Source organism: Vigna unguiculata, chromosome 11, assembly GCF_004118075.2.
Source record: "Vigna unguiculata cultivar IT97K-499-35 chromosome 11, ASM411807v1, whole genome shotgun sequence".
Classification (NCBI taxonomy): Eukaryota; Viridiplantae; Streptophyta; class Magnoliopsida; order Fabales; family Fabaceae; genus Vigna; species Vigna unguiculata.
In genome coordinates, this window is record NC_040289.1 from 10,537,488 (window position 1) to 10,559,232 (window position 21,745).

The 21,745-nt window shown below is 36.2% G+C and overlaps 2 pseudogenes; one reads left to right on the forward strand and one right to left on the reverse strand.

Annotated features, from left to right (window-relative positions):
* Positions 1-4,884: 4,884 nt before the first annotated feature.
* On the reverse strand, positions 4,885-5,700 carry LOC114170169 (annotated as a pseudogene).
* A 4,121-nt stretch (positions 5,701-9,821) lies between these two features.
* On the forward strand, positions 9,822-12,243 carry LOC114168866 (annotated as a pseudogene).
* The last annotated feature ends 9,502 nt before the right edge of the window (positions 12,244-21,745 follow it).

The following is a 21,745-nucleotide window of genomic DNA, read 5'->3' on the forward strand; positions in this document are numbered from 1 at the left end:
AAACTAATAATAATAAAATTTTAACATAGATCTTTCACCTTTTGATCTTCAATCTATATTGGATAGCGATAAAAAAAGATTCATGACAATTACATTAAATTATTAAATAAAATTTATTTATAAAAGTATAATGATAAAATTACACATATGATATGAGTAAGAAAATAAAAGTAATTATATAAAAAAATATCAAAATAGTATTCTACATTATAAAAATAAACAACAAATAAAAATATTTAAAAAAATTATCAAATGTGTGTCTTAGAAACAATTTGAGAGACCATTGAATGAAATCACATAAAGTAAAATAAATATATAACTAAGGGTATGATAAGATGAAAAATACCTTAGAGATCTATGAAAACTTTTCAAATATCAACTTAATCGATGATTGATATATAACAAAAATGCTTTTAGCGAAATAAAAGTGTTTTTCAAATGAAACAAAAATTAATAATAATAGAATAAAGAAGATACATTTTTTATATTACCTAATAAATGAAAGGCTTATACTATGCAACATTTAAATTAATAGTGTTAAACATTCTCATGTAAGAAGAAAATTTACAATAAATAAAAATCTTAAAAAAGAGTAAAAATATTCAAATATGAGATAGAAAAAGTACTTAATTGACATACATCATTTGAACATAATTGCATAAAAGTTGGGATAAGACGAGAAATATATTGGAAGTAAGAATGAATTTCATGACAAACCAAATAATAAGAAATAAAAATCGAAAGTGTGTGTGTCTCACTCTATGTGTGTGTGTGTGTGTGTATATATATATATATATATATATATATATATATATATATATATATATATATATATATATATATATATATATATAATAGACAACGAGTATTTTAATAATTTAAACATGGACGGAGATATGACAGAGATGTGTATTATGGTGGGTATGAGGATGGGGATAGGGCGGATATGTACATCCTCATCCCTATCCCCATACCTAATAGAAAAGTTAATTATTCACCATACCCATACCTAGTCAATGCGGGAATTTTCCGTCAAAATGGGGGCGAGTTTTGGTAATACTCATGGGGGCGGGTTTATTTGTCATCTCTACCTCCTAACTCAACTGCTTTAAATTTTTTGTACATGTCAAATGGCATTTTAGGCTGTTGTAACAACCCATTTAATTAATAGCGTAATTAAAAGAAGCGTCACAGTAGAATAATATCTCAGCGTAGTCCCGGAGTTTAAAAGTAACTCCCTACAACCAACCAAAACGCGAAACGGTGCCAAAAGAAATAGTTACAAATATTCTACGGAAATCAAATTGGAATGTAAAGGACAGATGCTACATGGGTCGTGGCCCTAAAAGAAAGATCATAAATCAGGATCCAGCCTAGGCGAGCAACACAGCGGAGTCACCATTCCCCTGTTGACCGCGAGAACCTCTCGCTTCTGTTCACATCAATAATTTGATGATCATTGCAAAAGAGAAGAACCACACACAAGTCAATCAAACAAGCAAAGGGTAAGCTAGAGCCAAAAGATTTCATCATGCAATCAGATATACTTTCGCAGTCAACTATACATACAACACCCAAGCATGTTATGACTTTCAACCAATACATTAAGACTCGACTCAACTCATCCGGATACATATAACTTGGTCGGATTCAGCGGATGCTTGCACTTGTGGTGGATACCTCTGCTCACCCCCGAGCTATGTGTTACAAGTGTTACAATGAATCAATTTTTCCTTACCACAAGGTTAGCCCTTAATGAATTTCAGGCCTCCTGCTACTCTCACCATAGGAGTCAGTCCGCTCTAGGTGAGACTAACTGACTCCTTAGAGCGTCAGGATGCAACCTTACCTTGAATCCTTACCTAGTTATACAGATGGGGCACTACCATGGACACCCACTAACAGGGGTCGTGGAATTACGTTCCGACCACTGAAGCACGACCCCGAGACCCCACCTAGGGATCTCAAGGATTTACGTACTAACACAGACCAAGCATATCAGTCAATAAATTAATCATTTCCATGCACAGGACTCTCATGTAAATCTTCATAACCAAATTTCCTCATTCACATTTCATGTAGAATTCCATTCTAGCTCATCCATCCCTAACCATAAATATAGCATTTCACCTCATGCCAATACCGTGCCATTTTGATACCAACCATCTCATGTTCATTACATATATAACATTATTAAAAAATCCATTGTTCATAACTCATACCCCTCCCACTCATGCATACTCATTTCCCCCATGCCATCATATAATAGTACAATCAAATACAGGCCAAACACCCAAGAACAAGAAGAACACTAATCTGGAACGAATTCTCGCCCAGCTCCTCGCTCAGGCTGAAGGGCCTTGCCCAGGCGAGAGAGACTCTCGCTCAGGCGAGTTCCCTTTGCCTAGGCGAGAGCTCGAGAATTTGGAACAGTGGCCTCTGCACGTTCTCGCTTAGGCGAGACGCTCCTTGCCTGAGCGAGACGCTCGCTTGCTCAAAACTGAGCGGGTTGCCTGAGCGACTCTTCGCGCGAGAAGGCCTGGGCGAGCCTCTGCTCACCTCGCCTAGGCGAGACAAGCTCGCTTAGGCGAGATTATCAGTTGCTGCCACTGTCCGTACTTGCAGTAGTTATATTTTCACACACCAACGACAACACAAACCATTCCATGTATCCACAACAACATACCAATTCAAGACTCATGAAAATACAACAAAACAAACCGTAATCTCATTAAACAAAAGGTTTCTAGCTTCCCTTACCTGGAAGTAGCTAGAAAGTGCCTCGACTCTAATTAGCGGAGCACGGCAGCTCAAAGAGTGGACTTGCGAACTGAACAAGACAGTGGAACTGAGTTAGGAACTAAGCTCACGATGAAACCCTACTGTAAAAACGAACATATGGTCAGTGAGGAGAAGTGTGAGCTGAGGGATAACTTACGTGGAGCAAGAAGGGGTTGAACAAGCTTGAAGATAACTGAGGTCTAAACCCTAGCGGAAAGACACGGCTGCTCGAAGGGACAAGGATGTTGTTTTATGTAAAGTGAAGTAAGTAAGGTGTTAGGGCAGACTTAGGGGTCTGGTTTCCCCTTTCTGGGCAGCCCTTAGGCCCAATTCACCAAGGCAACCCTTATAATTTAGGGCAGAAAAGAATAGAAATTTTAATGGGCCTTACAGCTGTCGTTTGAACTTTTACATTGTTTGACATGTTCCAATTCAAATGTCTATCTAGAACATCGTTTAACACGTAAAACAAATTAACATCATTAGTTTAAGGAAACTACATCGATCCATTTTTAAAGTTTGAGAATGAAAATGTATAAAAGTTTGAGACAATGATGAATTCTAATTTTGCATTCCACTATAAGGGTTACAAACATATTTAACCCCATTTTTTAAATTAAAATTTAAAATAAAAATAATTTAAAATATTAAATTTTTTGTATTCTATTATTGAAATATGCAAACATTTAATTATATCATAACTAAATCCTTTTGCACTTACAAATTAAGTTTCAATTATTTATTATAATAGGATAATATGTTTAGGTAATAATTATTTTAATTTATTTGATTACACTACTAGAATTTTTTATATTATATGAGATTTTTCTTACAAATTGTTAAAAAAATTTGCAAAAGAAAACTTTTTTTGTCTTTTTTTATACAAATTTTAATTGATAGATAATTCCTTTATAGATAATTATTTCCTACAAAATTATAAAATTCACAAGTACTTCTTACAATTTTTTTTCGAAAAATATTTTATACAAAATATTTTGAAAAAATATTGATAACAATTTCTTGCAAATTTTTTATAACAAAAATTTGTAATTATTTCCAACGAAAAGAACTTAAAATAAAATTGACAAAGAGATATGAATTTTTTAGTAGTATTAGAGACGTTAATTAAATTTTTCTAATATATAGAATTATGAAACCAATTTGTAGGAATAACCTCAAGTAAATTTTTATAAATTTTGACTTAAAAGATTTCTTTTAGTTGATGATACACTAAAATGCATAACTAATAAAATTTTATTAGAAATTAAAATATTTACATAAAAATATGTATCTGATAAATTAAAAAATTGCGAATATCTCAAAAATGTTTTCAAAACATTTAGTTAAAATATTTTCAATTAATATGGAATGGTGAAAGAGAGGTACAGTGACCTTTTAAGTACACGCATATAAATATGTTAACTTTCATAAAAGAAAATTTCCCTTACCATGCAAGCTTTCTTTTTTCTGCAAATAAAAATATTCAGTTTACCGAATCGTAAGAAACATTTTGCAAATTTGCGTCGAATATCTAAGCAACCATGGTATGGTCTTTCTCTCTTAGAACCAAAAACTAGAGAGCCATTCGAAAGCAAAAACATGTCCAAATAGAATATATTATTATTATTATTATTACTAGTATATATATATATATATATATATATATATATATATATATATATATATTAAATTTAATAATTTTATTGTAGAAAATTAATTATTTATTTTATAACCAGTTTTATTATTATAAATAATTATTTTAATTTAAGAAGATACTTAAATTTAAAAAAAAAGTCAAATAAGAAACAATTAAATTTAAAAAGAAAACCATTCAAAAAGTATAAAATTGATAAAATTATTTTAATTTAAAAAAACAATTACTTAATAAAAACTAAAATTAAAGTATGTATATAGAAAACAAATATTTTCCCTTTATATAGTTACATACGATGATATAAGATCATTAATAAACAGCAAACATAAGGCTTGAAAAACAAAATACAAACGTAAGATACTATCTTCGTAACCAGCACTTGTACATTTTCTCATTTGTATGGAAAATAATGAAAATAAGAGAAGTACAAACGTTTTGAACTATAAATATCATAGCATCTCCAAACCATACACAACACCGGTATGTTTTTCCAAGTCATTTTGTGCATGAAAATACAACCTTTTAATCTCATTAAAAACATGTAAAATAACCAAACTATCAGACCCTGCATGATGACTTTTTCTAGCACTATTATCGAAACCTAAAGTCTCACTAACTTTGTCTAAACCACCATAAAGGTTGGGACAAAATTTGATGAGATGTTTAACATCACATATTGTGTGTCCAAAGAAGAATTTAACAAGTTGTAGAAAGTCCTCCAAGTTGGGAGGTAGAAGTGGTTGCGTGTACAAAAAACAGTGGCTTAATACTTTAACCATGTAGCCAAAATCATAAGCACCATGAAAAGTAATCCAATGAATATGATTGTTGCAAAGGAGTCCTGAGAGCATCATAAGCTCAGCGAATCGCAAAATGTTGACTCCAAAGTTTCTATTTTTATGAAAATTCATACCTTGACGTCGGAGGAGCGCAATAGAGTGAGGAGCATGAGGATGACACATGACATCAAACTTACAGAAGTTGAATTCCCAAATGAAGCGATTGGAGGTTCCAAAGGTTGGAAGGTTTCCATGACGGTCTGAAAGAGTCATCCCAACTTGGATGAGGTGCATACAATCTACATTAGCTTTCATCACTGCATAATTATTTTGTGACTGTCGGAGTGTTGGATCTGACTGAAAGATAACGCCGGGAAACTCTGTATCCATAGAGATAAAAGGGAAAAACTCAATCACCCTGCGAATTAACTCGAATTCTGTTTCAAGATTATATGACCACACTGATCATGTCATCACAACGGCCATCTTAGTATTTCTTCCTATCTCTCTTCCCAAGAACAACAAACAAGACAAAGCTATAACAATGGACCTCTCTCTACAAAACTTTTATAGTAATGGGTTATTGTAAAATCACTATGATAATAAAAAAGATAATACCCGAATTCTATAATTTATCTTATAATATATCTACTTTGACATATTTTAATGATAGATATGAAGAAATTAATACTTTATATATATATATATATATATATATATATATATATATATATATATATTTCAAAACCCGTATCTAATTATTATATTTACTTTAGGTCATAATTAGATTTTAATTAATATATGATTATCTTATTTATCTTTTGTGATGGATATATTTGGAATCTTAATGTTTATCTTAGTTTCTTTTAATATGATAAATAACTAAGTTATCTAGAAGAAAGTGTTATATTTAAATGGTAGATAATTATTTTATCTAATCTCTTTCAAATTTCAAAATTATTAAAAACTGAAATCAATTTTTAGGTTTTGAGTTGTGTGATAGAATAAAACAATTCGTGTACACACATATGAACCCATATATACTCTATAACCCAAATAATATAAAATAAATAATACTATCATTATCAACCTGTCACATTATTATCACTAAATTTTGAGTATAAACTGGTTTAAAAAACTGTCATTGTATATTTTTAAATTCGATTTTCACGTTGATCGACATAAATTACAATATGTGAATAACTGTTTTTGCAATAGTAAACTTAAAAAAAATGCAGAATAAATAGATAAGCAATGAAGTGAATTCCATTAAAAACAAAAATGAAATGCACCGAGGAGGAGAGGACACACAGGCTTCAAAACCGGCGGTGGAATTTGGAAAAAAAATTTAGCGGTGCCAAATTAAATTTTTTATATATAATTTTCTTTTAGTTAAAAAAAGGTTTTTCATTTTTTCTTCTGATTTTTTCTGCTTAAAACAAACACACATAATAGTAGAATTCAAACAAAATATGACTATTATTTGCTATTATATCATGATACTAAACCATGAATATCATTTTAGAACAATCCTTTGTACCTCATCAATTTGATTTGATGGGTATTGTCAAATTTGAAGACATTATATAAAACTCTAAGAACTTTAGAGATTTGATTTTCATTTTCTTGAATTCTTGGTTCTCATGAAAAGTTTAGTTAACATATATGCATTTTTTTTTTTATGTTTATCACAAAGCTTCTCTAAATAAAGAATCAATTTTTACTCTTTTATCATAATCTTTCTAATATAAATTTATCACATCTCACCTATTTAGAGAGAGATACAATTTATATTCAGAAATCACAATTATCACACTGCAATACATATCAAAAACTCATACCACTTTAATTAAATAAGCAACATGGTATAAATTCAAAACTTTAAAAAAAATTACCATAAGCATTAGAAAACACAATATCCCTAAATTTCATAATTAAGTGTTATAATAATTTGGGAAAAAGTATAATTAGGGTTCATACCAATTTCATAAAAGAATCCTTAAAATCATAATTAGGTTTATACTAATTTGGGATAAACTTAATTTGGAGAAACATCCTAAAAATAATCTCATAAATCTAACATATATAAATCATAATAAGATACTAACCTTGATCGTGAGGGATCATGTCAGAATTACTTCAATTTCAATCTATGTGTTCCCAATCTCTCTTTTCCATCTATTTCTTTGTATTTATTTCTTTTCACACACTTTCACGATAATTTAGATAGTGAAAAAATCTTATAGAAAAAAAAATCCTAATCTCTTTTATAAATCAATGTCTACATTAAATTTTTTATTTTATCATTTATTATAACTTTCATAATATAAATTTAATATAAATAATATCTAAATATAATATATATATATATATATATATATATATATATATATAATAAACTCAAAAAAACAAAATTGGGGGAGCCGTCTCCCCTTTGGTCAATGCATAGGTCCGCCACTGTCAACAACCCATAGATGTTGAAATCTTAACCCAATCTCTTTTATTATTTTTAAATATATTAAAAATATATTAATATAATAAATTTAATATATTTTAGTTAATATCAAAATTTCAGAAAATAAAATATAAACTTATCTCAAACGGGAAGGCAGGATCACACGAGGAAAAGTTAGTTAAAATCAAGAGTTGAAATTGAGACTAAGAAATCTATATTTAGTTTTTAAAATCAAGAAACCTCACTGTATATATCATTTTCAAAATCTGGAAAGATATTTTTATAAATAAATGGAAAGTCAACTTAATTTTATTTTGTTTTTTTTCCTCTTTTCGTTTTATTTTTTTATTTTATTTTTTGTTTTCTATTTTTGTTTTCATTTATTTTTCTTTCTTTAAAAAAAAAAGAAAAAAAGAAAAAAAAATAGAAAAACGAAAAAGTCAAACTAAGGTCTCTGATTGTGGCAGACCTATACCTTTCTTCTTTTGGTTAACAGAAAGATGTTCAGTGGTGCACCAACTAAACTGTCATTCAATTTGTATACCAAATAGGATGCTTCATTTCCATTCTTTCACTAAGGTTGTCAATGATCCACACTCCACACTGAATTTCCACCCAAACCAACCATCACACTACTTTCACCAGATTCACAGCCAGTTCCTCCATTATACCTACACAGAGACGCCATCACATTTCACCTGTATAAACTGAAACAACAACTTAAACTTCACCATCCTTCACCAAATTCAAGCTATCTTTTTGCCATTGCCATCCACCACCGTCTTCATCTTCCTTCTCCCAAACACTCATACTCCTAGGCCACACCATTGCGCCCCCTGCATCTTAAGAGAACAATCCCACAAACACTAATCCATGGCAGAAAATAGAAAATACAATTACCATCCTTCGACTCCAACGTTCAACAATCACAGAGCAAAAGAAAATTTTACAGCACCCAATTAAATCAAAAAAGGAAGGAGCCGTCAGCTGGTTGGAGTTTCGAACCGAAGCGAAGGACGCGCGACGACCAGAGGGTCATCATGAGAATTCAAGTGTGAGTCTAAATCTCACATTAGATGGAAAAAAGTAGTGGAATAACGTATAAGGATGAAAATCCATAACTTAAGGTTTTTAGTTGAGAGTAATCTCAATGCCTTGTGAGGTTGGGTTCAGGACTCATTAGTATTGTATTTCCCCAATAAATCTCCTTCTAAACCTAACAACGATGAGGGACAGAATTATTAAGGGACAGGGGGGAGCCCAGGCTCCCCCAACCGTTTTTTTTTTTATATATTTAAAAAATAATATTTAAAAATTATTACTCTATTTATATTAATTATTTTTATTTTATTTTATTTTCTATATATTTAAAAAAAATATTTATATATTACTACTTTATTTATATATTATTACTTTATTTATATATTATTACTTTATTTATATATTATTACCTTATTTATATTAATTTAATTTGAAAAATCTATTTTAAAATTTAAAAATCACGTTTTGTTCTCTATTATAATTTTTTATACTTTTGTATTTAGTTTCTCTCTTCCGTGTCTCCAACTCTTTCTCCCCTTTTATTTCCATCTCAATTTTCACCATCAATTCCTTATTATTTTCAAAATCAAATTGCACTACGGCAAAATTGAAGAGTTAAGGAATATTTTGGACCGAACAATTTCTTCTTTTGAGTAAGTTCATCTTTTCCTTTTTATTTTTGAAGCAATATGTTTCCCTCTTGTATGTGGCTTTTCTACGCTCTAGGCATATATCTATCTGTTATAGATCATAAAATCATGCTTTAATTATTGATCAAACTCTTCTTTGTGTAGATAGACCTATTTTAAGCTTTGAAGTTGTGTAAGGGAAGAACAAGATTAGGAATCTACTCTAAGGTAAGGGAAGCTAATCATTTAGAAGTTATTAGTGTTCTTAAAATATTGAGTCTTGCTTTTAAGATTTAATTTTGGGTATTCATAATTTTATCTTTTTGTAAATAGGTGAGAGGTGAAAAATTTATATTAGAAAAATTATGATAAAGAGTAAAAGAATTGATTCTTTTTTCAAGAGGAAGGCTTGCGATGAAGATGAAAAAAATGCATCTACGTCATCTAAAATTGAGAAACTTCATGAGAATCCAAATATTGAAGAAAATGAAAAACAACTCTCTAAGGTTCCCAAAGTTACACATAATGAATTTGAAAATACTTTAGAACGTGATCCGGGAAAGCGTCTTCAAATTTGGCAATACCCACCAAATCAAATTGATGAGGTACGAAGGGCTTATCTAAAATGGGGTCCATATCAAATGCGTCTAGAAAATTATCCATTTTTCGGTAAAGATGATCATCCAAGAAGATTTCAGTACACATGGTTTAGCTTATTTCCTTCATGGTTAGAGTATTCGCCATTAAAAGATGCTGCATATTGCTTACCGTGCTATCTTTTTAGTAAAAAACCAAGCGGACGACCTGGCTCAGATGTTTTCATTGTTACAGGTAATTGAGTTTATTTTCATTGAATTCTAATTGGCAATAAGTTTATTGTCATCAACATGTTTTAACTTTTTGAATGTTATTTTATAGGTTTTAAAAATTGGAGGAAAGTTAATAATGGAAAAAATTGTGCTTTCCTTAAACACATTGGGAAGGATCCTTGTTCACCACACAATATTGCAGTGTCTGCTTGTCAAGACTTGTTAAATCAAAATTGTCACATTAGGAATGTTTTGGAAGTGCAAAGCTCATATCAAATTATGAAGAATCGGTTACGTCTCAAGACTTCAATCGACACAGTTCGTTTTTTATCACTTCAAGCTTGTGCTTTTAGAGGTCATGATGAAAGTACTGAATCGAGGAACCAAGGTAATTTTCTTGAGATGATAAAACTCATAGCATCATACAATGATGAAGTTGCAAAAGTTGTGTTGGAAAATGCTCCATTCAATTCCAAATATACTTCACCCAAAATTCAAAAGGTTATTGAATATTCTTTCTAGTAAAGTGAAAAATCATATTCGTGAGGAAATTGGGGATTCCAAGTTTTGTATAGTTGTCGATGAAGCTCGTGATGAATCAAAAAAAGAGCAAATGGCTCTTGTTTTGAGATTTGTTGATAAAAATGGTTTTATTCAAGAGCGATTTTTTGATATTGTGCATGTTAAAGACACTGCAGCAATAACTTTGAAGAATGAATTGTGTGTTGTACTATCTCGACATAATCTTAATGTTTCTAATATCCGTGGTCAAGGGTATGATGGTGCTAGCAATATGAGAGGAGAATGGAATGGATTACAAGCATTATTTTTGACTGATTGTCCTTATGCATATTATGTTCATTGTTTTGCTCATCGGTTACAACTTGCCTTGGTTGCTGCATCAAGAGAAGTTATTCCAATTCATCAATTCTTTTCAAAATTGACTTTCATTGTCAATATTGTTTGCTCTTCTAGTAAACGTCATGATGAGTTACAGGCTGCCAAGTTAGATGAAATTGCATATTTGTTAGAAATTGATGAGCTTGAAAAGGGTAAAGGGGCAAATCAAATTGGTACTTTAAAACGAGCTGCGGATACCCATTGGAGCTCCCATTTCTCTTCTATTTGTAGCTTGATCAATACGTATGATGCAACTTGTTTAGTTCTAGAAAAAATTACTGTTGATGGATCTACTTATTCACAACGTGGTGATGCTAATAATGCTTACAAAAGCTTGACCTCATTTGAGTTTATACTGATCTTGTATTTGATGAGAGAAATTATGGGGATAACAGATGTTCTTTGTCAAGCATTACAACAACAATCTCAGGATATAGTTAATGCTATGCGTCTAGTTTGTTCTACAAAAGGACTTATTCAAAACTTGAGAGAAAATGGTTGGGATAAGTTATTAAAAAATGTGACTTCTTTTTGTGAAAAACATGATATTGAGGTGCCTAATTTTGGGGCTTCTTATGTAGCAAGGCAAGGATGCTCTCGTCACCAAAAGGATCATATTATAGTGGAGCATTATTTCAAAGTTGAAATATTCTTTGTTACCATTGATAAGCAATTACAAGAGTTAAATAGTAGATTTAATGACCAAGCAATGGAGTTATTAATTCTAAGTTCTGCTTTGGATCCTAAGGATGCTTATAAAGCTTTTAATATTGATAAAATTTGCACTCTTGTGGAAAAATATTATCCCATGGATTTCAATGAGCAAGAGAAGATTAATTTGAATTTTCAACTTCAACATTTCATTATTGATGCTCGTCAAGATTCAAATTTGAAGAATTTATCAACAATGCAAGAGTTATGTACATGTTTGGCAACAACAAAAAAGTCTGAAGTTTACTACTTGATAGATAGATTACTTCGTCTTATCATGACTCTTCCAGTTTCTACAGCTACAACTGAAAGATCTTTTTCTGCAATGAAAATAATCAAGAACAGGTTGAGAAATAAGATGGAGGCTGAATGTTTAGCAAGCACTATGATAATCTATATTGAAAGGGATATTGCAACTAGCTTCAGCTCTGATTCAATTATTGAAGATTTTAAGTCATTGAAAGAGCGTAAAGGAGCACTCTGAATAAAGGTAACTTTTGTTTTATATTATTGTTGATGATAAACTTTATGTTACTCTGTCATATATATTATTGTTATATTTTTTAGATTCTATTGTCATGAATGCTTATTTTGAATAAAAAAAATTAATTTTTTTAATTAAAAGAAATTATTATTTTTTAATTAAAAAAAATTATATACAACAAATATAATTTGGCACCCCTACAATTTTTGGTCAAGTTCCGCCACTAACAACGATGTTGGTGACCGGAGACACCACCGACAATGGCAGACGTCGGTGATTGCGGCTTCAGAGGTACGACGGGTGTAAGTCACGTGAAATTTAAATAAGTTAATAAATAATTATTTAATAAATACGGGTAGTGGAGCCTTTATGGCATTTAATGTTAAGGTTTATTATGTAAAAAAGTGCTAGATCATATGGTTGAGAGCACTTAGTTAGATTGAGAGGACTTGGGTTCAAATCCTATGATACCATTTAGGTGTTATTTTAATCATGTAATTTTAATAATTTGCGTTTCTGGGAATTTTTCCAGAAAGATTGGGTGAAAATTGCATGAATATAAATTTTTGGGTTGATAAATTGGGAATTTCATAGTCGCACTAGATTAAGTGGTAAGGTTAATGGAATTTCGTATATAGAGGAGTCTTATGAAGGAATAGTGAATATAAACACATGAATGCAACCTATTGGATCGTAAATCGAGTGAAATCAAAATTGTAGGGGTTGGAATAAGGTTCGTAGGTGTTGAGGAAATTTTTGGGTTCCTGGAATAGCAGGAACCGCTTGGCGGCACCCAATTGACCGCCAAGCGCCATACCAGAGATGCGTGGTGTTCTGATTTCTGGGCTCTAGGCACCATCATTTTTCTGGTTTGATGTATGCTATATATTGGCATCTTGGCTAGCATCGGTTTGGACCCGAGAGGGGTTACCTGCGGAGAAGACTCTAATGCTCAAGTTAGTAAGGAATTCTTAAAAAGGTCAAATCTCGTGATTAAGGAATTAATATATGCGTACCTTTAATTCGTGGGGTCCATGCATATTTATAGATTATTAATTATGTTTGGCCACATCATGGGCTGGGCTTTTGATTGGGCCGTAGATGGGTCTAGGCCAAGCCCAGGCCCTATAGTTTGATTATTGTGGGCCCCGGGGGCCTGGTTAGTAGTGTTTTAGGTCTATCAAGTTCTCGTTTAATTTCCTTAAGTTAGCGGCTTAGGCTGCTTACTCTTGCTTGTTCGACATACATGATGATCGTTTGCGTCCTTGAGGGGGTTATGTAGGTGGATCCCATGGTTGTATTCAGGCTAAGCCACCTAGGTGTAGTAAACCAGTCCCCCAGCCTGTGTTGGTGTATCCATAGTGACAAAGGATGAGAAGTGTTGGTGTGTTTTGTTAGGTCACCTATGTGTAGTACACCAGTCCCCCAACCTTTAAGTGTGATGAATAGTGTTAAGGCTTGGAATCTGAATAGGTTTGTGGGAGGTGAAGGGGTGGCAGATGTCAGAGGTCTAGTAAGAGGGGTTTTACACCGTCATTTTGATGGTCGTGACTTTTCATGTGCGTTGTGACGTTTCACATGCTTTGTGACTTTTGGCGAGAAGGAGTTGTAGCGTTTGGGATCAACGTTTATAAATGAGGGTGCTATTAAGGATATGTTTTTGTTGGCTCATTTGTAAGAATTCTGAGATCACTAATTTGCATGCGTTAGAGCTGTCCGATTAGTTCTTTGTTCATGCCAGCATCTTTCTTACTTAAAAAGGTATGTCTAGTACTAGCGATAGTGTGTCGTTATCTACCTCGAGTAGTGGGAGTAAGCGGTCTAGAGAAGATATAGGTAGATAATCTGATGAGGGGAGTGGTAGCCCCGCAGTTGGGACGAGAAGAATCCCTATGGAGACTATAATCAAAGTGAGGGAAGACCGGTTATGAATGGGTTATTGCTGATGTTCAAAACCAATCCTCGTTATTTAGATGGTCAAGGCTGCTTAACTCATGACTGGATTCTACTCCTGTCATAGGGAGGGACAAAAGCCGTGATATAGTGTCCCTAGAGCGGGTGAGCGCTGTTGAACGTGTCTGCCATGGTCAGGAAGGAGTGGCTGATAAATATTTCTACTTGTATATGTGTCATTTTTCACAATTGCATGTGAGGCTACCATTGGACGACTTCACCATGGGGGTACTCCGTCTATTAAATGTTGCTCATACCCAACTGCATCCGAACAGCTGGGCATACTTGCAAGCTTTTCGCGTTCTTTGTCGCTCGTTATACCTGCAACCTTCTCCACATGCGTTTTTGTATTTCTACGACACAAGGCCACGATAGCCAACAACATGGTTATCTTTGGTGAGCAGGCCGAGTATAAGCAGGCTAGACGCATTTACCTAGTCGTTTAAACATTTCAAAGATGGATTTTTCAAAGTGGTGGTGAAAGAGGGTGGGAGGCCGTATTTCTTTAATGATGATGGGAGTACTAAATTTCCTTTTAGTTGGACGGATAACCCATGGTGATATAAGGACATGAAGCCTGATGAGTTGTCGGTGGAGGATAAGGAGGTGGTGGAGGTGCTAATGAAGTTTACTGATAGGTTGCCCACTAAGGGCTTAGTTAGGGTTTATAATTCGGTTCATCCGATTATTGATATTGAAGGTATCTTTCTGTAATTTCAAATGTTTTAATGTGTCTAAGTGAACTAACCAGCATTTGGGAAAAAAATTTGACCCTTTTTCAAACACTAAGAAAGGAGAAGGCAGCTAGGGCAAAAGCTGCCGGGAGCACTTAAGTTCCAAATTTGCAAGAATCCCTCATGGAAATACACGTGCATGGGGGTACCAAGAGGAAAACAGAGTTGCCGGCTAGGCCCAGTAAGGGAAAGGATGTGGAGAAGGTCTGGGCCGCACTGTTAGGGCTGGGATCATCCACTGGTGGTAAGGGTCCTGAGGTTGGATTGATCGAGTTGCCGAAGACGATTGTTCGGCGAGACATCAAAATCAATGTGCCAGAGACGCTGATCAATTCAATTGATAGCATGGAGCCTAATGCTCTGGTGAGGACTATAGTGGAGTTCAGCAACAAGGCGCTGATATTGGGGCGTCGAGTTAGGTCGTTGTATCAATGGGAACTGAAGGAGGGGAATCAGGAAAAGCTGGAGGAATTGCAAGGTAAAGTAGACAAGTTTGCAGAGGAGAAGGAAGCGTGGGAGAAGGAAAGGAAAGAGTGGAAGGAAGAGAAGAAAAGGCTGGGGATGTGGAGGGTTAGGTGCTTGGATTCTGAGGAAAAGTTTAAGGCTAAGGTTACTGACCTTGAAGCTGATTATGATGAGTTAAAGGAAAAGCACGAGGGCTTGGAAGTGGAACTAGAGGATCTTAAGGGGTGCATTATTCAAAAACATATCAATGGGTTCCAGAAAGGCTTGAGACAGGCGGCATATTTTGTAAGGATATTGATGTGGTGGATCTGAGGTTTGATGTAAATAAGGATATGGTGGATGGACAACTTGCCAATAAGGTTGAGTCGAGTCCTGAGGGGGAAGGGGAGAAAGTAGCGGTTGAGGACAAGAAGAATGAAGAAACCGTGAGGGGTGGTGATGAGCAGATTTAGGATGAAGTTTCTTGATGCTTTTGTTTTTCTAGTCATTCTAAGTTTGTAATAACTGGTACAATATTTTTCTTTGTCGGTTAATGTGATGTATATTGTGGATTATATATGATGTTTGATTGTGAACGATAGCATGTAGTAGAAACGCGCTTGTTCAAATGACGTTATGTACTTAGTTCGTTTATTGTATGTGTTATTTGTTGGGAACTTAAATGATTGTAAACTAGGTTAGAGGTGATCGACCCAGTTTGCTTACTTGTGGTAAGATGGGGAAACTTAAACGATTTTAAATAAATAACAAGTGTTTGACCCAAGCCGCTTACCTGTGGTAAGGGGGCGAAACTTAAACGATTTCCATTAAATAACAAGTGTTCGACCCAGGCCGCTTACTTATGGTAAGGGTGGGGAAGTTAAACGATTTCAATTAGATAACAAGTGTTCGACCCAGGCCGCTTACTTGTGGTAAGGGTGGGGAACTTAAACGATTTTAATTAGATAACAAGTGTTCGATCCAGACCACTTACTTGTGGTAAGGGTGGAAAAATTAAACGATTTCAATTAAATAATAAGTGTTCGACCCAGGCCACTTACTTGTGGTAAGGGTGGGGAACTTAAACAATTTCAATTAGATAACAAGTGTTCGACCCATGCCGCTTACTTGTGGTAAGGGTGGGGAACTTACGATTTCAATTAGATAACAAGTGTTCGACCCAAGTCGCTTACTTGTGGTAAGGGTGGGGAACTTAAACGATTTTAATTAGATAACAAGTGTTCGACCCAGACCGCTTACTTGTGGTAAGGGTGAGGAACTTAAACGATGTAAAGGATTGATGGAGAGATGAGCGTGTAATCAAGAACCCTTTATATTATTCATAAAATTTTGGGTGCCTCGTTAAAAACTCCCTGGCCAAAACCCTCCTTAGGGAAAAATGCCAGGCGAGGAAAAAGAGTACACCCAGGGCACTCTTACGCCATCCTTCTTGGCGGAGAATTTGCCATTCTTCTTTCTTACGCTGTTGGCCATCCTCCAAACTAGGTCTCTTTTAGCGAATGATCGCGGGCATAAGTTTGCGTTATATTTTCTGGCCGCTCTCTGTTTAGCTACTAAGTTGCATATTTGGGCTTTGTCTCTTAATTCAGATAGGAGGTCGAGGTGGGTGGTCATGTTTTGGTGCTTTTGAACTGGGTCGTAGAGTTCTCGGCGCAGAGATGGTTCGCCAATTTCTACTGGTATCATGGCCTCTACGTCATATACCAGGCTGAAAGGAGATTCGTTTGTTGCTGATTGAGGGGTACACCTATAGGCCCACAACACTTCCACTAATTCTTCTGGCCATCGACCTTTGGCATTATCCAGCCATTTGCACAATTCTATTAGTATGACTTTGTTGGCTGCTTCGGCCTGCCCATTGGTCTGCGGATGTTCGATAGAGCTGGTTACATGTTTGATGTCAAGGCTAGTGTAGAACTTAGCGAGTTCTTTGTCTATGAACTATCAACCATTGTCGGTTATGATCGTGTGTGGGATGCCATATCGATATATAATATCTTTCCAGATGAACTGTTGGACTTGTTGAGCAGTAATGATGGCTAATGGTTTGACCTCTATCCATTTAGTGAAGTAGTCAATGGCTACTATAAGGAATTTCACATGGCCCTTTCCGGGGGAAAAAGGGCCGAGAATGTCCATTCCCCACTTTGCGAAGGGCCATGGGGAGCGTATGGAGTGGAGCTGTTCTTGCTTTTGATGGATGAGGTTACCATGCTTCTGGCAGGGTATGCATTTTTTGACAAAGGTGTGGCAATCTGCCTCCATGGTTGGCCAAAAATAGTCGGCGCGAAGGATTCTAGTGGTCATGGTTCGTGTGCCGGAGTGATATCCGCATATGCCTTCATGCAATTCTTTTAAGGTTAAGTATGTTTTTAGTCCTTGAACTTTGACCCGAAATTGGAATTCGTCCCTATCCGAAACTTCAATATATTTTGGTCCCTAAACTTTAAAAATGAATGACTACAGTCCTTTTAATTCAATTACATTAATTTTTTTTGAAGTGTCGAACATATTTCTCAGTAGATATTGAACCAAGAATGTGTCAAATAGTGTAAAAAACTTCAATACTAATATGAAAAGCGTTCGACACATAAAAAAAGTTAACATAATTGAGCTAAAAGGACTATATTCATTCATTTCTAAAGTTTAAGGACCAAAATGTATCAAAGTTTCAGACAGGGACGAATTCCAATTTTAAGTTAAAGTTAGGGGACTAAAAATATACTTAACCCATTCTTTTATTATGTATTGCGCTTGTTCGACTATGACGCATTTGAAGAGTGGCTGGCCGTATCCTCGGTTGTATTAGTCGTCTCCTATCATTGTGTACCTGGCGGCTTTAGCCAGTCAACTCTTGTTAGCATCAGGTGGGGGGTTACCGGTTTAGAGGTACTGGATGTATGGGGTTGTCAAATTGTTAGTTTGGTTTTGGGTTAGGTTAAAGTAAGTGTTTAATGTGGATGGTGCGTATAGTGTCTGTTGTAAGAGGGATCTATGCCGACTCTTGAGCTTAGTACTAGCCAGTTTAGATAATATGTCAGCCTTGACATTTTCGGTTCTGGGGATGTGTTAGATGTGTACTCGTTCAAAGGCATATTGAATGACATTGTGGACTAGGTGATAATATTGCAAGAGGGTAAGGTCTTTGATCTGAAAGTCGTCGTTTAGATGGCCCACTGTGAGTTTAGAATAGGTTTTGCACGTGAGTGTTTTGACGCCAACGTCGCGTGCGAGGGATAAGCTGGCGAGAATGGTTTCATATTCGGCTTGATTGTTGGAGGTCTTGAAGGTGAAATGGAGGGATTTTTCGATCAAGATGTCGTTGGGGCCTTCAAGGACAATACCGACCCCTACTCCTTTTGGATTGGAAGAACCGTCAATGTAGAGTGTCCACTGGTCTTTGACGGGGTGTGTTGCAGGTCATTGATGAAGTCAAGGAGATATTGAGCTTTGATGGGGCCGTTCGTACCAGATGTTGAACTCGGATAGTTCTACGACCCACGACAACATACGACCGGCGATGTCTGGCTTTTGGAGTATCTTCTGGATGGGATAATCAATTTTGACGATGATGTTGTGGTTTTGGAAGTAGGGGCGTAGGTGTCGTGCTGTGTGCACGAGGGATAAGACTAGCTTCTCCACCATTTGGTACCTAGTTTCTGGATCCTGTAAGGTACGATTGACGAAGTATACAGGATGTTGAGTGCCATCGATGTGTTGAACTAGCGCGACGCTTACAATGTGATTTATGATGGTGATGTAGACAAGAAGGGGTTGGTGGGTGTTTGGCTTGTGGAGGATGGGTGGTGATGTTAGAGTAGTTTTGAGGTTTTGAAACACCCGTTCGTATTCGTCACTCCAAGAGAACCTTGCGGATTTCTTGAGTTGTTGAATGATGGGCTAGGTTTGCTCGGCTAGCTTTGGTAAGAAACAAGATATGGCGGTTAGACGACCAATGAGGCGTTGTACCTCTTTTACATTGTTGGGGCTTCGCATCTCAATGATAGCGTTGCATTTTTCGAGGTTTGCTTCTATGCCGCGTTGTGTCAACATGAAGCTGAGGAATTTACCATGATCAACGCCGAAGACGCATTTTTCAGGGTTGAGGCGGAGGTTATACTGCCGTAATGTGGAAAAAATTGTGGATAAGTCTTGAGCGTGCTGGTGATGACTTGGGAATTTTACAACCATGTCGTCGACGTATACTTCCACACATTTGCCCATTATATGGCTGAAGACTTTATCCATCAATCGTTGGTAGGTTGCTCCCGCATTTTTAAGGCTGAATGGCATAACTTTGTAAAAGTAGTTCGCGTCGTCTGTAATGAAGGCGATTTTATTCATATCGGTTGTGGCCATTGGAATTTAGTTGTATATGGAATATGCATATAGGAAATTGAGGACTTTATTACCGGCAACACCGTCAATTAGTCGGTCAATATTGGGTAAGGGGTAGGCGTCCCTAGGGCAGGCCTTATTGAGATCTGTGTAATCGACGCACATTCGCCATTTTCTATTAGCTTTTTTGACCAGAACTACATTGGAGAGCCAGGTGGTGTAGTGGCCTTCTTCAATGAAACCTACATTGAGTAACTTGTCGGCCTCGATCTTTGCTGCTAGCCGACGTTCTTCACCAAGCTTACATTTTTTTCTGGGAGACATATCGGGCTTCTTTGTACACGGAAAGTTTATGGACCGCGACTTGAGGGTCAACACCGGGTAAGTCAGCGGCAGACCAGGTGAAGAGGTCGATGTTGTTGATAAGGGTGGGTGTAAGTATTTCACGTTGGTCGTGTTGAAGACCAGTGCCCAATTTTAGTGTGCTTCCATTAGTGAGTTCTAGTGGTGTAGTTTCATCGACAGGCTCGAGGCGTGCATCACGACCTACTCTAGGGTCCAAATCATCTCTAGATAAGGTTATGTCAGAGCCGCGTGGACGTTCAATATGGTTTGTTTGAAGGGTGGGTAATTGTGGGTGTAGGCTGACCATATAGCATTCTCGCGCGAGGCATTGGTCGCCGTGGATGGTGAGGGTGTCTCCAGATGGAGAGGGAAATTTCATGGCCAAATGAGGTGTAGAGACGACTGCGCCTAAAGTATTGAGGGACGGTCGGCCGAGGAGTACATTGTATGACGTGGGCGCATCTACAACAAGGAAAAAAATGGGTATTGTTTTGGTTTGAGTGCCATCACGAAAGACAGTGTGGAGGTCGATGTAACCGCAAGTGGAGACCTTTTCCCAATAGAAGCCGTATATGGGTTCATCGTAGGGAACCATGGCAATGGTAGGAAGTTGTAGTTTCTGGTATGTTGTCCAATATAGGATGTCAACTGAATTGCCCTGGTCAATCAGGACTTTCTTGGCAACGTAGTTTTCTAGCTTGACCGTGATGACCATGGGATTATCCTGCTGATGATCGACGCCATGGAAGTCATCGTTTGTGAAGGTTATGGGAGGCATGCGACGTCTGTGGTGGGAGTGGGTTATGTGGTTGATGGACTAGAGTTGGCGAAGATGTTTCTTCCTGGCCGAGGAGGTGGATCCTCCACTAGCAAAGCCGCCAAAGATGGTGTTAATGGTGCCGCGTAATGGGGGATTGGTTGGGGCAACATCAGTGTGAGCAGGTAGGGGGTCATGACTAGTGGGTTGGTTAGGACTTCTGTCGTGGCGAGATTCGCAGGGAGGATGTCGGTGGTCGGATCGTGGAGGGTGTGGGTTATCGTCTCTACGGATGAAGCGACGGAAATGGCCAACACGAACCAATTCTTCAATCTTGTATTGGAGTGCTTTGTATTCGTCTATAGTATGGCCATTGTTACGGTGATAGCGACAGTATTTGGTCATGTCAACGTTAGGAGGATTAGACGTTTTGCGAGGTGGTGGGATGAGGTCGACTTGAAGGGCTTCATCAAGAAGGCGAGATCTAGGAACACTTAGGGGTGTGTATCTGGTGAAGCGAGGTTGGCGGGGTTCCTTAGGCCTATGATCAGGCCGTGAAGGTTGCTTAGGGGTAGGGGCAGTGGAGGGTGTGTAGTCGTTGCAGAATTTTGTGTGGAGGGTTTGCATCTCTTCCATTCGAATCCAGTTCATGCATGGATGCGAGTGGGTGTAGGTAAGACGTTATTGGCGAAGGGGCCAGGTTTAAGAGTCAGTGCCATACATTGTAGTATCATCTCTTGGTTAGGGTGTGGTGTGCGGAGGGCGACATTGCTGAAACGATTTATGAAGGTCCGCAGCGTCTCGTCTTATTCATGTCTGACGCCGAGGAGAGAGAGAGTTGTGGTTTGATGTGACGACTATCGACGAAGTGAGTAGTGAACATATGGGAGAGGGTGTTAAAGAAGTCAAT